Genomic DNA, 16,594 nt, shown 5'->3' on the forward strand with positions numbered 1-16,594 from the left:
CGAGGGGCTCTCGTAGAAACACGCCCCACACCTTGGATATGTGTGAGATTCTTAACTTCTCTTTATGGACCTCACTGAGAGATTAGGTTGAATTTTCACATTTGTATGGCCCGCGATGGGAAATAACTTTTTTGTTTTTGCTGAATCTGACATCGTTATAATGAAGCTACCAGCATGAGTGTTTCTTTCTTTGCAGAAGAGGTGTCCAACTGATCTGAGGTCAGCGTTAAACAACATTGCCTTCACTTCTATTTTAACACTTGGATTATTGAATTTATAAATGAAGTTGCAAGCATGTTCTAACCATCACAAGGTGAAGTTTAAGTCAGTGTCACCGTGTGTTTTCTCACCATAATGAGCTCCTCATGACCTTGTGTCAGACATGGACTCATTAGCTGAAACACCATGTTTACCTCTGTCACATGGTGTTACAGTCAGCGTGGGGAATTAAAGAGGAACCCCCCCTACTTCGCCCTGCAAATAGGCCAAGAGTCTCCACACCCCACGCTGTGAGGAGGGGGTCGCCTCAGGATTCGAGTCGACCGAATTCTGTGAATAAACAAGGAAAAATAAATCTGGATGATTAATAAAGCTGCATGCTTGGGGACATTTTGTCAGGTTTAGTTATCCTAACTTATTGTACACATGAATTTTTATTATATGCCCTATTCTGTCAACATCTAAAGTAGGGCTGGGCGATATCGACCAAAGGTCATATCCAGATATATTTAGGCTGAATATCGTTATACGATATATATCCCGATATTTATATTGCAAAGTGAGAGCAAAAGTCCAGTTAAACTCGAAGCCAAATATGACATGTCACAAGTAGTTTTATTGAAACTTTTTATTTAAATGAACATAGATTCTGTATAACAGGAGTACCTTTTTTTAAGTAAAAGCTACATAAAGTGCACATTTAAATAAAAAAAAATAAAAAATAGCCCATGAAATAGAATTGGCCAATCTTTTTTTGAAATACATATATTTATATGAGAAAAGAATAACGAACATTACAAAATAACTAAATATGAGTAACTCGAGTAACGGCATCATTTATATATAAAGAAATAATTTTTTTTTAACTATCGATATATGCGATATGGTCTAATTCCATATCACATTTAAAAATATATTGAGATATCTTTCATATTGATATATCGCCCAGCCCTAATCTAAAGCTATGATACAGGGAACTTTGTAGACTCCTGCAGGAGTTTAATAAATAACACATAAATAATTGTAAATAAAATGTACAGTTGTTGGGACTTTAAGTCAGACACACACAACACATTCGATTGTGGCTTCCACATGTCATTTCTGCATTATCTGTACAGTTCAAAAACATATGGCTCATATTTCTAAACAAAAGGTTACAGAGATTTGCGTCCTCCTGCATCAACTTTACTCTACTCCACTTTATGTCCAATGCTGGACGCGGGCCAGTAGGCCACTGCAGGTGATTCCTAGCACTTCCTCTGGGTTTTTCAGGGGATTTGAGCTTGCGTCAGTGGTTGCGTTGCCTTGCTATCCCCTCGAGTTTGCAGAGAGTGGAAAGGTTTTATTCACTCCGCATGCACAAGTCGGATTCTGGGCAGAGAAAATGTTATTATTTTTTTAGCCGCTTGAACAGATTTTTAGGCACATTTTGTTCCCTTGTAAAAGAAAACATTCTGACAAATAAAACAACTATTATATTGTTTTATTCTTGTTGATGCTGCACTTCTGTGGGTATTGCTTTCTCTCCCGCTGCTGGTGGTGAACTTTTTGATTTGGAAAAGCTTCATGTTTGTCACATCTAACTGTGGAAAGAACTCAAAGAATGTATGGTGACTCTACATGGGACAAATGGTAAATTAGAATTGAAACAATGTCGGCATGAACACTGACAACTGCAAAACAGTGGAATACATCTAAAAATGCTGTCAGTGGAGAAAAATGATGCCTCCTCAGAGACAGTGAATGTGAATACTGACAATTGTACATTACAGCTGTTTTTGTTCAATTTGTTGATCATTTTTTTATTCTCAGAGGTTTGACGTTTTGCAACAAGTCTGTCCCATTGGGGACGTTTATCTGCCTTAGTGTGGACATAATCTTACAGTCAGATACCCACAATCATTTTAAAATGGAAATTTAACTACAGAAACTTCTGCTGGCATACACAATAAGGTCAGAACTGCCTGTGATTTGTTATCCATGTTGAATTAACCAATGGTAGTCAAGGCTGACGTCCTTTGTCTTCATCCAGAAAACGGTTCTGTGATAGCCGCGAGACAAATCATGAAAGAACATGTTGGGACTGATGAGACCTAATCAGGAAGCGAATGCTGCTGTTATCATTTTCAAAAGTCTCTGTTTCAGACTAAAACTCAGTCCCACAGTCTTCAAACTACAACAGGGTCAGCAGTGTTTTAAAAGTCTCCAGTTTATGGGTCGTAAATGCTGGAATAGTGCTGACACTCGGGGCTAAATGTAGAAAAATGTTAAAAATATTAATGTAACCTCAGAATCATACACATACAGTCATGGGAAAAAATATTAGACCATTGTTTTCTTCTTGTTCATTTTAATGCCTGGTTCAACTAAAGGTACATTTGTTTCGACAGATATAATGATAACAAAATAGCTCATAAGAGTTTAATTTAAGAGCTGATATCTAGACATTTTCCATGGTTTTCTTGATGATAACCAAAATCGTATAGAATACCGTGGAAAATGTCTAAATGTCAGCTCTTAAATTAAACTCTTATGAGCTTTTTTGTTGTTTTCATTATATCTGTCCAAACTAATGTACCTTTAGTCGTACCAGGCATTAAAATGAACAAGAAATTGAAGAAAACAATGGTCTAATATTTTTTTCTCTATGACTGTATATGTGAACACTTCCCAGTTAGCTGTTGAGTCTGTCGTGGACATGATGATTTATACTGTATGAATCTCGTGGTATGCACAGATGATATAGAATTACCAACCATCTCAGATTTACAACTTTATACCGACTTAATAGCTCATCCTGCTCTGTTTGAGCTGTATAATTACCGACCTGTGAGTGCTCATTAACGTACAGTATGCATACACGCTGTGCCATTTGCAAAGTGCCCTGCTCCACTCTTCACATCCTCCTCCTTCCTCTCCTTAACGGAGGTATTGTAGAAAGTTACAACTAGCAATCCCACTCATAAATAATCTAGACGTGCATCCTTTTTTAACCCGTGGAGACCGCCGGGCCCCTGCACATTTCACTTAAATATGTGCTAATGTTAGAGCAGGCATGCAGCAGGAGGCCAGAGGGCGAGGTTTATTCTGGGACAGGTATGTGCAGTGTGACATAGAGGGGACACTGTGAGAGTGGATGTGGTTCTTTAATAAATGCATGTGTGAGGTGTTTTTGATATAAAGCGGGCTCATAAGGTCGTATAACACTGCTGGTCTGTGCAGGTTGAGATTTTCCTGCAAACGTGCCGTTGGCCTCAGCTACAAATTACTCCCGACAACACTGAGGATGCCGTTTATTCCAGTGCCGCTTCAACACACCACAACTAAATAGTTTCCAGTGTGGGAGATTCATTGCTTTCAGCCCTGACGAGAGATTGATCCTCCCGTCCTGGACGCAGTTTGACAAACATAAAACCACACTCACCGCACGGACGAGTGGAGTAAGCAGGGAATCCCTGCCACTTAGAGATTGACAGCTGGGTATACAGTAGCTTGGCCGGAGTGTGTCTCCCCATAATCCCCCTCTCCCCGCCTGAATAATTGATTCTGAATTGATTTTGGCTCAGCTGGCTCTCTTGCTTCTTCTGTCATATGTGTATTTTTGCTTCCTATAATTATTGTCTGCCTCGTTTCTGTGCTAGTCAGCAGTAAAGCCGAGCTTTTACCCTCTAACTGGATGCGTTTTTGACGAAGCGGCAATTAAAAATTCATTTGAGATTTGTTTGTTGCTGACTGACCATAAATTACACACACCAACCATGTCTTTACATGGTGGAAGTTAAATGCCAGCCGATGTCCATTGAAATTCCTCAAAACAGAGTTCTGAGAAATCTCAAGTGGCTTGGAAAATGGTTTTCCTCAGGATCAATCTCCTCACAATCAGTTCAAAACCCTGTGATGAAATGTGCATAAAAGCCCGGCTGTGTGCAGAATGGACTTTGTTTCTGGTCAGCATGAAGCAGTCAGCGAGTCTTTCACATGTTAATTTAATGTCATTCCCCAGGCCTCTTTTTATATCAGCCCAGTTAACAAATTGACCTAACCACAGCAACCCGACAGCACTAAAACATATTAATAACCTGTGTGTCTTGCAGTGGCGGTTCCAGGCGGTGTCCACATGTGATTTTAGTGGTTACAAATGTGTGAAAGATGTGTCAAGATGACTGGCGAGTTTGTTGCATTCCACATGCTCTCTTAGCTTTTTTGGCGTAATAAATAAAACTTTGGTAATCATATCATATAAAATTGCTGTAATAATTATGCAGAGATGAAAATCCAACATTTTGGGGGATTTTTAGGGGGAGATAGCAGGTCAACAGTAGATGCCACTGAAGTGATGTACATCATCTGAAATCTGGGAACCTACGCATAATATGAATAATGAATGATGTTTATTCAATAGATTCTTCCTCTGTAGAGTGAAACGTGTGTTAACCCTCTTTGGTACTCATTATGATGTTTTTGTCTTAAAATAGACTAAATAAACATAATCTGAAGAAATTTTAATTTATTTTGTTTTATTTTTTAAGTTTCTGGGGTTTGTTGCTCACAGGCAACATTGTACCATAACGGTGCACAAGTGAAAAAGAAAGTTTTTAAAATTAATTTTAACATCATTTATTTAATAAACATGTGTGAAAGATTTGGTAGCTTCAACAGGGTACAGTACATAACATTTTATATTTAAAAACATTATAAAAGGAACTTTTTAAACCAGTTTCTTGTCTGAATTTTCCTGATAGACATGGGCCAGGAAATTACGTTTTGAGTGATTTTTATGGCACAAAATGGCAAAGCTATTTCCTTTGGAAAAGTCTGCAAAATAGGGTTTCAATATGGCCTCCTGGAGGTCATTGACAAATTAAAGCATTGCTAGTGGTTCCCTATACTCTTCCCTCTTTTTAAAAGTATCCCATCACTCAAAAACATGCATTGTAGAAATTTGACAGGCCAAAAATGGGAATGTTGCTTGAGGGCAACACCATACCATAGAGGGTTAATTATGAAGGTAGAGCAAGCAAGTGGTTAGCTTAGCTTAGCATAAAGACTGGAAACAGGGGAAATAGCTAGCCTAATTCTGTCCGAAGATAAGAAGATATCTGCCTACTAGTACCTCTAATTATCACAAAATAGTGTGTTATGTCATGTTTGTCTGCAACAAAAAACTGATTATTATGGGAGGTTTTTTGCCTAACTACTCTCTTTATGCTAAGCTAGGCTAACCGTCTGCTAGGGAGAAAGGGCATGAAAGTGGCGTTAACTTTTCGGTCTCACTCTTGGCAAATTTGTGAATAAATGTATTTCCCAAAATGCAGATTAAAGGACGAGGCATGGTTCAGCACATGAAAAAGCTCACAAAATATTGTGTGCCTTGATGTTTTGTCGCAAATTCCTAAATACCAGCACCTCCCTCCTTTCTTTGTGTTTGGTCAAATTCTTCTCCAACCTCTTTTGTGCGGAGGTGAGATTCCTCACATGAGGAGGTTGTTAAGCTGCTATCAGGGAAAGTTCTGGATGTCTTTTGGAGGAATAATGGGGAGGGAGGGACCCTGTTTAGTGGAGGGAAAAGTAGGGGACGGCTCTCTTGTCAAACCTTGCTGAAAGAAAGTGGCATTTTTCTTTTTGTTTTGCCGAGGACTTCAGAAAATGTAACAACAACGATGGAGAGGAGACATTTAAACAAAAAGTTTGAGGAGAGAGTGGAAAAGATGGTTGAGGGAAAAAAAAGAAGAAAAGAATAAAGATGGAGGGAATAAATCCAATAAGTGTTTTTTTTCCGGGAATATCTTTGAAGGTCTTTTTCACAAACAATCGCTAAAGCACCCTAAGGGGAAAGCACCCTGTCATCTCACTCATGTGTGTTTGAATTTAAATCCGGTTTGACCCTCCCCCCCTTCTCCTCCCCCTTCTACCCCTGAGCACCATCATCACCCATTGATATCATAGTCTCTCCCCCCTCTCGCTCTCTCTCTCTGCATGAGCCAGTCCTCTGCAGCCTGTGCAGCAGATAAGTTGTGTTTCTATCAGCTCTCTACACAGGACCAGATATAACGGAGAGGCTTCAGTGGGGAAGGAAGAGCACTGAAGGGGTGAAAAAAGGGAGACACTGTAGGAGGAGCGTGGAAGAAAGAGGGCAGCCGGCGCAACAGTTTTACACTGCATTCAGCTACAATGGGAGAGGCGTGTTAGAGAGAGAGAGAGAGAGAGCAGTACAGGCAGAGGACTCGCTGCAGTGCAGGTGGATCACAGCTGAAGAGGAAGGCTCGGAGGCAGCAGTTTAACTCTAATTGTTCAGCAGGTTTGTTGTGCAGTTTATTTACAATGCTCGCTGTTTGTTGCATGCTGTTTGCCCCTGTGTGTTCTCTGACTGATATAATGGATGCTGTGTTCTCCACCATCAAGGCTGCTGTCTCACCACTGTCTAATCTTGTTGCCTCTGTGCAGTTGTGACATTTCCCAGAGCTGACAGCGGCGCGGAAAAGTGATAAACTCTTACGTGTTTTCAAAGCTGGGGGCATTATTTTTTAGTTTAAAGTACATGAGAAACTTTGAAGTCGGGGGAAGGAATAGAAGACTTTCTGCTCTGGTTGCTTCATGCTACATGAAATAGCAGAGGGCCCCTTCCCTCCTTTTCAGATTGCTTTTACTTTGGGAGAAGAATAGAGGAGAGAGCTGTGAATGGGCCCGAGATGGCTTTCTGTGTGCAGAGGAGAGGTGCCGCCCTCTCAAGTGTCAGCATGCTTAGTGGGCTGATGGCGGGGGGTGGGTTGATGTGCTTGTAGTTTATAGAAGGGGGCTGGGTTTCATGCTTTTGGGCCATAAGAGAAGAGCGGTTACCTTTATTTAGCCCTCCACTTTTAAGAGTCTTAAATAATTTCTCGTGTTTCTTCCTGTCTTGTGGCTCCCGTGCTGCTCTTTCACCCCCTGAGGGAGAGGCGGAGTGATACGGTCAAGTGCTTTAGCCGTTCTCTTCTTCTCATAGGTGTCTGTTTACCATCGCCTGAGCAGTGATAAGGAGCTGCTCGTTTCTATTTCTGGCTGTTGTTTTCTGATTGTTCCGATGAAAGGCTTCCTTTCATGGTTGGAGAACCGACTGAGGGAATGATGGGAAAGTCCGCCGTTTGGTTGCTCATGTTGTTATCTGTTTGTTGGCCCTGAATGTGCTGCTCACAGTTGCTTCACTTTGTCAAATCGCCAATCGCTCAAGGTGTTTTTCCAGGCCTCGAGGTTATGAAGCATTTCTACATGTTTTCTATTTGTTAACGCTCTACAGAAGAAGTAGCACACAATTCTGTACATCTCTCCAGCTCAAAGTAGGAAAAATATGGGTTGTTAAGGGTTAAGTTGAATCCTGATTTTGTAATTTAATTATTTTTTAATAAATTATTTTTTAATAAATTAAAGTAAATTTCTTCTTTTAGACCATGTTAAAATGTACAAAATAAACCTGTGCACTGAATTATAATTTTCTATCTAAACTTCAAAATGTCAGTATCTTGTCCACCCCAACATGCGTATCTGCTCATGTCTCCCTCCTTGTTATCTCACTGTTCCCCCTGACGAGCAGAGCTGAAATAATACCCCAGCTGCTGCCAAATACAGTCTGACTTGCTGTCAAGTTGGTCCTCTCAGCGCTGAGGTGATGAAGTCTGATGGATTCACATCATTGACACAGACACCTGCGTCCCTGGTGCAGCCTCCTGAGGGCGCTGACCTCAACTCCCACACATACTCTCCTCCTCTATTGTTCCATCAATTTTTCTGATGTTTTCACCCAAGCCACACATTACATTAAACAAAGAGTGTGTGTGATTAGTCAACTAGCTGATTAAATATTACTACCCCTCGCTAGTTGGAAATACTATTCGGTTAAATGTATTATTAAAGTAATTATTATTTTATAAATGTAAACATCTAAATTATTGGCATATGCTGTTTCAGCTGATCTCTACTACAACAGTGGCAGCTCTCTACTCTGATTTGAACTCCTCACACTTCCTGTTTCAGAAATAGCAGCTGAGTTTTTTACTTGAACTAGCTTACTAGCTAGCGAGCGTGTTAGCATATATGCTACAGACTAAAGCTAGCGACCTAGCACGCTATGAATCAAGCAAGTGGCATCCTCCTGGCCTGAAAAGTGAAGCCAATGTATTTTTGTCTCAGAAAGACCCTTTCCCAGTTATTTTTTACTTCATCAAAGTCAACTGTAACAATTTGGTTGCTTTAAAATGTCTTGTTCAGCATTGGTTTGTACTAAAAGACACTATAGAGAGTTGGCTGTTCATTTTGAATAGTGAGTGCCTCTTGCTAACCAAGCTAGCTAGCAATAGAGTTAGCTTGTACATAGTGTCATCGAAGAGGTCACAATTATATTATATTTATAATCATTGTAACTTCTTTGGCATCATTTCAGCTCCCAATCCATTCTGTGCATGCACTGGTCAAAAAAACTAAGATGGTAGTGGCCGAAAAGCTAAACTAAAAGCTTTAAAAACATAGTTCACAAACTAATGGATGACATCATGCTGACTTTGTACATTTAAACAGCCTGCTAGAGATACTAATGGTATAAGAATGCCAAATTATGATTCCTCTTAGACCACAGGCCCCACTGGCGTCTCATCAAACATTATTTTAGCAGCATGTAAAATATGATTTGGTTATTGAAAAATTACATTTTTGATTTTTGGTTGTTTATTAACCTCATAAATTAAACTGTGCTTAATTTGAACAGCTTTCTAAATGTTTTCTTAGACAAATCAACTAGTCTAAGTTTAGACTTCTGTTCAAATATCAGGTAAATTAGTCTCCCTACTTTAAACCAGAGGTACTCTGAGACAGTTAGCACTTATAACACTGACATTAGCATCGCATAACGCTAAAAGAATGTAGAAGATTGCGTAAAGAACATTTTGCTTTTAATTTGTTTTACTTATGTTAAATGTATGAGGGTGTTCAATGTTCTTGCTGTATAGTAGATTACTGTCACGCTTTTTCTAATGCTCAAAATGCCTTAAAACACTTGATAAAGAAACACAATGGACATTCAAGTGTACCAGTTGCTAATAGTCTTGCTCTGCAGCCATTTCACCATGTGGTAGTACAATGTATATTCTGATTTAAAGTTAAACTCTGTAGAGGAGATTTATAATCTGCGTTCACATCCTGCTTCCATGGCACTAATTGCCATGGCGACGGCTTCAGTCCTCTGACGAATCCTGAATCAACAAATCAAATATTTGTCCAGAGTTCTTTTGCAGAGAAGTAATAAAACGGGACCTTTGCAGCAGGCTTTGTTTGGTCTTCATCTTTTGGCCATTCTCTAAGGTTTTCTCATTGTTTCAGGAATGACTTTGTGTGCCGAAGAAAATATTGCTGCTTCAGGCCGAAATGATTTGCAGTCCTGCTGGCCTTGATTTCCTCTCACGAGGCAAATGCGCATCCATCTGAATTCAACACCGCATGCCTGCTCTCGAGTCAAGGTTTTCAAGCTATATCTTTGTGTTAAATTAAGACAGATTTCCCAGGGTTGCATATGAGTTATTGTCCTTCAACCTTGGACGTGTAGTTCGATAACATTTTATAGCTAAAAGAGGATACGTTTCCCCCACGCTGAGGCCGAGGAGGTAAAGTATTGTCCCGGTGTCTCAATCAACCTCAGTGACCCAAGCACCTCTCCAGTTCCTCTCCTTATGTTTCCACTTTAGGAGGGATGATGGACCCTGTGTGTGTATGTGTGTGTGAGCTTGGGTTTTACAAAGAGACAGGGAAGGGGGTGTCTTATCGTCCAAGAAATGGGTGTTACTCTTCTTTCTAACTTGCATTATAAATCACTTTTGTGTGTGTGTGTGTGTGTGTGTGTGTGTGTGTGTGTGTGTGTGTGTGAAATAGCTTGGCGAGCCTGTCTGCGATTATGTCATACAGCATGGGTTCCAGCTGTCCAAGTCAGCTGCATTTAATTTTGCTTTCAAGAAAGTCATCCCCAACCACAGTCTGTGTGTGTATGTGTCTTTTTGTATGTGTGTATACGGTATGTATTTATATCTTTTGAAATTAGTGCTAAATTGTTCGTATAAAAGTGCACACTCTGTAAACTCTGTTAAGCATCACCTGTTGGCCCGCCGAGAGAAGAAATGGTTGCTGTCGGATTCGGGCCGATGAAAGCTCTGAACCTTTTTGATGATTGTGATTTGAGTCTGATTGAGCAGTCCAGCTCTAAGTTAAACCAAATGTATTTGGGCTGGGTCCCACTGAGGGGCTTAGATGTGAGCTTTGACAAAGGACTGCACACATTTTAGCTTTCATGCAGGTGCAGGGGCCCCATCTCATTTCTGTGCAGAAAGCAAAGCATGAACATCTTTGAACCTGCCAAAATGGCAGATTTTTTATAGTCAAGGTAATTTTATTTAGTAAACATGGAAGTCTTTTTAAGTTTGATATTCCCATGGACAACAGATCCTCAATTTCCTTTCAGACTTAAATTCCTAGCTCGTGTTTTGTTGACACTGTTGTCCTCTCCCACAGGTGGTTTGCATGTTATCAGATTCTTGGAAAAGGCTCCATGATGCTGCATGGTTGAATAGTTTGATTTACTGAAGATCTTACTGCTGTTAAATTTCATGTTGGGGAGGTCAGTGACAGAGAAACAGTACTCTCTATATCCATTGTATGTTCCTCTGGATGATAATATCAGTTAAGTGGCTAAATGCCAATAGAAATGTCTGGCGCTGCGTTGCTCTTCTCTCTGCCCAGCAGTGGTTAGACCCTGCTGACCTCAGGCTCCCAGTCGGCCTTGACCGCAGTGAGCTGAGGCGTCTAGGGTGAAACCAATAATGTTTTGCACTCGTCCCAACACTTTTTATAGGCTGCTCTGGCCAGGTCAGAGTTCATGGGAAAGCTTTGCTGAACCTGTCTTCACCAGAGTGGCAGAAGCTGCTGACATGTTTCTCTCATGACTTGTCGCTAAAATAAGATCTCAGATAGAAGAAGAAAATATGCACCTGTTAGACTTGATGTAGGTGCTTGATACTGTTAATGTAGCTTCTGGTGTTGCAAATGTTGTGTTCAAACCTTACCTGTTTGGTTTGGTAAAATGAACCCTTGTGTGTTTACCTGCTTAGCATGGTTTATTTGGTATTGTGGAAAACAAACCCTGGTATGAATCAAACAACTGAACCAAGACCTCCAAATGGACTCTGATGTGGTATGAAACAAATTAACCAATTGCAGTATATTATAATAGCAGATTTGTGATTTTAGCATGATTTCCAAAGCTGAACCACTAATGAATATCTGCTAATTGAGAAATCTGTTCAGGAAATGACCTGTAAATTGTTACTGTATAAGACACCTTAAACATCCCATCTCTATCTGTCAGTCATTATTCATATCATGCAGTCAATTTTAGCTTGGAAAAAGATGCTATATGGGCACTCAGCTGAATAACACTTAACATACCTATAATTAATTATTTCTCCGTAACACCAAAGGACTTTAATAGACACATCAGAAGCAATAAAGTGCTGCATAAACTTCTGCCAGCAACCGGACTTTGCCCATGCTGGTCCTGATGATGTAGGATGACAGTGGTGGCATAAACTGTCCAATCAAGAGTTACTGCCAGTCTGTAGAACTTCAGGTTTACTCCTCTGTTTGTTTGTAAAAAGTCAGTGTGAAAACAAAGTGGACCAGAGCTAAAATGCAAGAATGCATACTTTTCCCACATGGTTAGGCTTAGGTTTAGGTTTAGGATTAAGTCAGTCATGGTGTGTACCCTTGATATTTCTCACAATCTTCAAACTTTAATACATGGTAAGTTTCAATAAAAGTAGTTATATTGCCGGTAAAGGCATGCTCAAGATTAGATCAGTTCCTGAATGCTGCACCATGAATAAAAGTTTCCACCAGATGAAATATTCAACAGAATTCACCAAACCACCAGATGACTCAGACCTGGGGGACACGATGCAACAGGACATTTCTCCCCCGCAGTTTTGGCCAACCATGGCTTTCCATTATGTTCTTTTTGGTTTATCCCCATCTGCAAATATTATTCCGATACTGTGTGCTCATTAGCTGTTGTACTTCAACTTTGACCTGAGATGCCTGAGCAGCATTTCTATTTGCGGACGTTGCAGGTTGTTTACATCTGATAAGTGCAGTTTCTATTCAGTCTCTCTTTTGTCAAGGACAGCTTCCCTCCCTGTCTTGGCAGTGATGATGTGCTGAGTCACAGGGACTATCATGTGTCTTACACTGGATCAGCTGTTCCTAGGGAGGAATTTCAGGGTTTTTATTTGCATAAAACTGGCATCAGCCTTTTATTAGCATTAGTTGAATAAGAAACCACTCCATCAAATTGAACTATTCTTGATTTTTCAGTAGCTGCGGTTAGTGGGGGAAATCTGTTTGGAAGGTGTTTTATGAGTGTTCTTTATAGTAATGTTTAATGCTCCATTGACTTTAACTCTAATTGCTAACAAATGCAACATAATAAGTGTTAATTTCTCAATTCCCTGGGAAGTAAGTCTTTAAATGTAGAGACTTCTTAAATCCTCAGTTCAGCTTTGTAAGGAAAAAAAGAGGGGAAGCCTGTGCTTTGAGCTCTGATAGGAAAGTGAGAATCTCAAAGAAAAGTTTTTGGACAAGTTGTCTGTTTGTTCCAGTTGTGACATGCATCTACAGGGATTTGCAGCTCTGTGTAATGTGATGTGTTGCAGGTAGAAGGATTGTGCAAGGAAGAGTGGAGCGTACAGGAAGGACAGTGTTGCTTCATTCGTCCTGGCCTTGTCACTTTCTACATAACTAAAAGTCATACCAACAAACCAGCACCAGCACAAACACATATCACATCTCTGGGATACACCGAAAAACAATACAGAACTTGTTTTTTCTAGTCCCAAAAACAATGACTTCATCATTCAGTGGGAAGCTTTTCTGTCCTGGCAAATATTGACTCTGGTGGTGAGCAGGCTGAGCACACTGCCTCCCAATTTCCCCTTAAATCTCTTCCATTCTTTTTTTCTCTATATCATTTCTTGCCTCCCTCCCTCCTTTACAAAAACCTGGAAGTAATTTACGAAGTCCGGATGGGGTTTCTCCTGTCCAGAGTAGACCTCAGTGAGGAGGGACTTCAGTTTGACGTCCCACACCTCCCATCAAGGGAATTGCATCAGTGTGGAGCTGCAGAGCTCAGTGCTGGAACCAGCTGTGGTTTGATGTTCTAACCAAACCTAGTTACTTAAGCAGAGACTGTTTACTACAGTCCGTCTTTTTAACAATTCAAACCTCCCAAGTGCTGGAGAATGCGTCAGTAGTCTTGGTGTAGAGATGTTGTGAAAGATGCCTGTGTGGCATGTTAGGGGAAATTGGGAATGTACTTGAACAGTTCACAATATTGCTTAACCTCTCAAAACCCACCTGCCAGCTAGTGAGAAAAAATGATTTTTGATCCAGTCAGGTGGGTTTGAGAGTTTAAAGGCCTAGAGCAAAACTGACAAAAAAGAACTAGCAGTGAGTAACATCGCACTAAATTCGCGTAAATTTGCACTTGAACACATCGCAAAGACTGTAGCCTATGGCAGTATTCTGCGTTCATTATTCAAAAAGGAAAACCGAAAGTCAAACTGTTGTTTTGATTTGGAAAACCATTTCTCTTCACTTGCTTCATTCCAGATGTCATTTGTTTATTGGAATGATCAGATGAAATCAAGCCTTCTATGTGCGCCCTCTTGAATTTAGACTTTCCTTGCTTATCTCATTTTGCTAAAGCTGAACAGCCAATCAGAATGATTTTTCTCACCAACAGGATCCACTCCCGACTCCAAAATGCTTAATCGGCTGAAAAGCCTCCAACAAGGGCCAAATAATGCAGAAGGTGCAGGGTACACCAAAGAAAACGAATGCCATAGATGCTCATTGACGGCCCAACATTGGCCGGTGGCCTGAAGTTGGCCTGGTGTGTTCGGAGCCTCAGTCGGCTGTATAGTTTTCTATTAGCGGATTAGCTAAAGCAAGTCAAGTGAATCCACAAGGGTGAACTTATAAGCTCTGGGTGTCTAGTGGTGGTTAGAAGAAGAATGAGTTTAACAATTTTTTGTGCTATGTGTAGGTGTAGCATATTTCAATGGACTGCCCCAATTGTTTTCTGTCTGGGTTTAGCATAAAGGAAAGGTTTGTTAAATCACCATCAAAATCATCTTATTCAAAGTCCTCTCCAAAGGGAAAAGAAAAGAGATTCTCAGAGAACATCCACGTTTTACTTCCTACCTTCATCCTCTTTTTGTCTCTTTGAATCCTGTTAATCTTGATCTTGTGCCTCAGCTCTAAGAGCTTCCTTTCCTCTCGTCTCTTACATTTGTCACACAGAATGGATTAGAGCGAGGAGATACCATACCTAGTTTTGTACTCCCATTGTATTTTCTCTTCCTGATCTGCTTAATCGGGTTTACTGGGAATTTGCTGATTTTATACGTCTATACTCTTTGTAGCTGTCTGTACCTTTTGTGCTTGTTCTGTGAGGTAGAGTTTGAAAGCCATCTTGTACCTGTATTTCTCACATTATGACTAAAAGGAAAAGGGGGATTATGAAAGGGCTAAGATGTTTCACCATTTGGATAGTCATATAGCACATTTACAACACAAAGGGGAACAGACAAATCTCTTGAATGTGTTGAGCCATAAAGCTCTAACATCACAAATTTTGGGGAGTTCTATGAGTCCAGGGCCTGCTAATCATTGTGGGCTTAAAGTTGGAGAACACAGCCCAGATTCCTTGCGCATGACAGAGGACGGAGTCCAACAAGGAGAAAGGAAGGGGGAGCAGCTAAATCTGCAAGCGTGTGAGCGTCCTGAGTCCAAGCAAGACAGAGTGACGTATCTATTTCATGAGTCAAAGGTCGTAACCGTATAGATGAATCGAGTAGAAGTGCAGATTGAGAGGTGGGGTGGGAGGTCGAACAAGCCCCATGGACAGAAAAAGACCAGTTACATGAAGGGAGAGTTGGGAGTCTGAGAAGGAGGGAGGAGATGTTATTAATCTCTGTTGTTTTCCCTCCTTATTGTCATTTCCTCTGCAGCTGGCCCCTGGGTTGAGAGGGAAAGAAAAACACAACTGAGGAGATCAGAAATGTAAACAGTGGTCCTGCCAGTGGGCTGGGTGTTCCCCACTGCTGACACATCTGTAATAAAACACATTGTCTGATTTCGTAATGTGCTGCTAATGAAGGTGAAGAGAAGGCCAGGCAGGTGAAAAATGCACAGCTGTAATGCAGCCCGTATGTTGAATAAATCAGTGTTGTCAACCAAGGATTTACAAAACCTGTATTCTGATACACCTTTATAAATAATAAATTATGGTACAGTCAGGAATTGGATTTCCATAGTCTGCTGTTTGCTTTTGAGCGATTCCATGAATGAACGAGCTCGTCTTTTGTCCCTCTGTTTCCTAAACAGGCCTGTAGAACCTGATAATGTAATAAATTCCCGATAATGTAATAACCCCGATAATGTAATAATAATCTGCACTTGAGTCCATTGAAAATGTAATAAAACCGGATAATGTAATAACTTCCCGATAATGTAATAAAGTGTATTTCCCAATAATGTAATACACTTTTTTACCAATAATGTAATAAAGTATAACATTAATGGGAGGTTATTACATTATCAGGTTAGCCTTCATTTCACAAGTCCTGATAATGTAATGATTCCCCAATATTGTAATAATTTAACAGCAGACCTACCATTACTTGGGTTCAAGTGGTGATACTGTGTAGGCAACTCTAGCTCAAGAGCTCTAGCGCCACCAACAGGTCAGAGTTGAATGTTTATTAACTTTTCACCCGTTCATCCGTTTTTCACAAACGAGGTTTCCATGACTCACGAACGCATTCAACAGCTTCTTGAAATCTAAAGGTGCTTGGTGTTATACTTTATTACATTATTGGTAAAATGTGTATTACATTATTGGGAAATGCACTTTATTACATTATCAGGAAGTTATTACATTATCAGGTTTTATTACATTTTCAATGGACTCAAGTGCAGATTTTTATTACATTATCGGGGTTATTACATTATCGGGAATTTATTACATTATCAGGTTCTACAAGGCCTCAATATTTAGTGTTACACAAGCAGTTTTAGCAAAAGATTTATTGCCCTGCCTCAGCCCTTAACTGAGATCTCCCATCAACCCCTTTTCTACTCTGAGGTCAGGTCACTGGAGTCTGACCTGACAGTTAGTGGGTCACGGCCCCATTAAAACACACTCTCAACAAGGCTTTTCCCACCTGACAGTGAGCCTCTCCTGGACCTCAATCAATGCAGATACAAACAAGCTCTCATGACCAAACGTGTGTACAACTACTCACCA

At 40.3% G+C, this 16,594-nt stretch overlaps 1 protein-coding gene across 2 annotated transcripts in view; it reads left to right on the forward strand.

Moving 5' to 3' along the window:
* The window catches only part of add3a (adducin 3 (gamma) a), a 153,417-nt gene that overhangs the window by 34,266 nt on the left and 102,557 nt on the right, over nt 1-16,594 (forward strand). The window contains exon 1 of one of the 2 annotated variants that reach the window (XM_059336305.1): nt 6,406-6,517. The exons of the other annotated variant lie outside the window; for it this stretch is intronic. The gene's annotated coding sequence lies outside the window, so the exon portion shown is untranslated. Of the gene's footprint in view, nt 1-6,405; nt 6,518-16,594 lie in introns of those variants that run through there. 2 annotated transcript variants of the gene reach the window in all.

This window comes from Centropristis striata, chromosome 1 (assembly GCF_030273125.1).
Source record: "Centropristis striata isolate RG_2023a ecotype Rhode Island chromosome 1, C.striata_1.0, whole genome shotgun sequence".
Lineage (NCBI taxonomy): Eukaryota > Metazoa > Chordata > Actinopteri > Perciformes > Serranidae > Centropristis > Centropristis striata.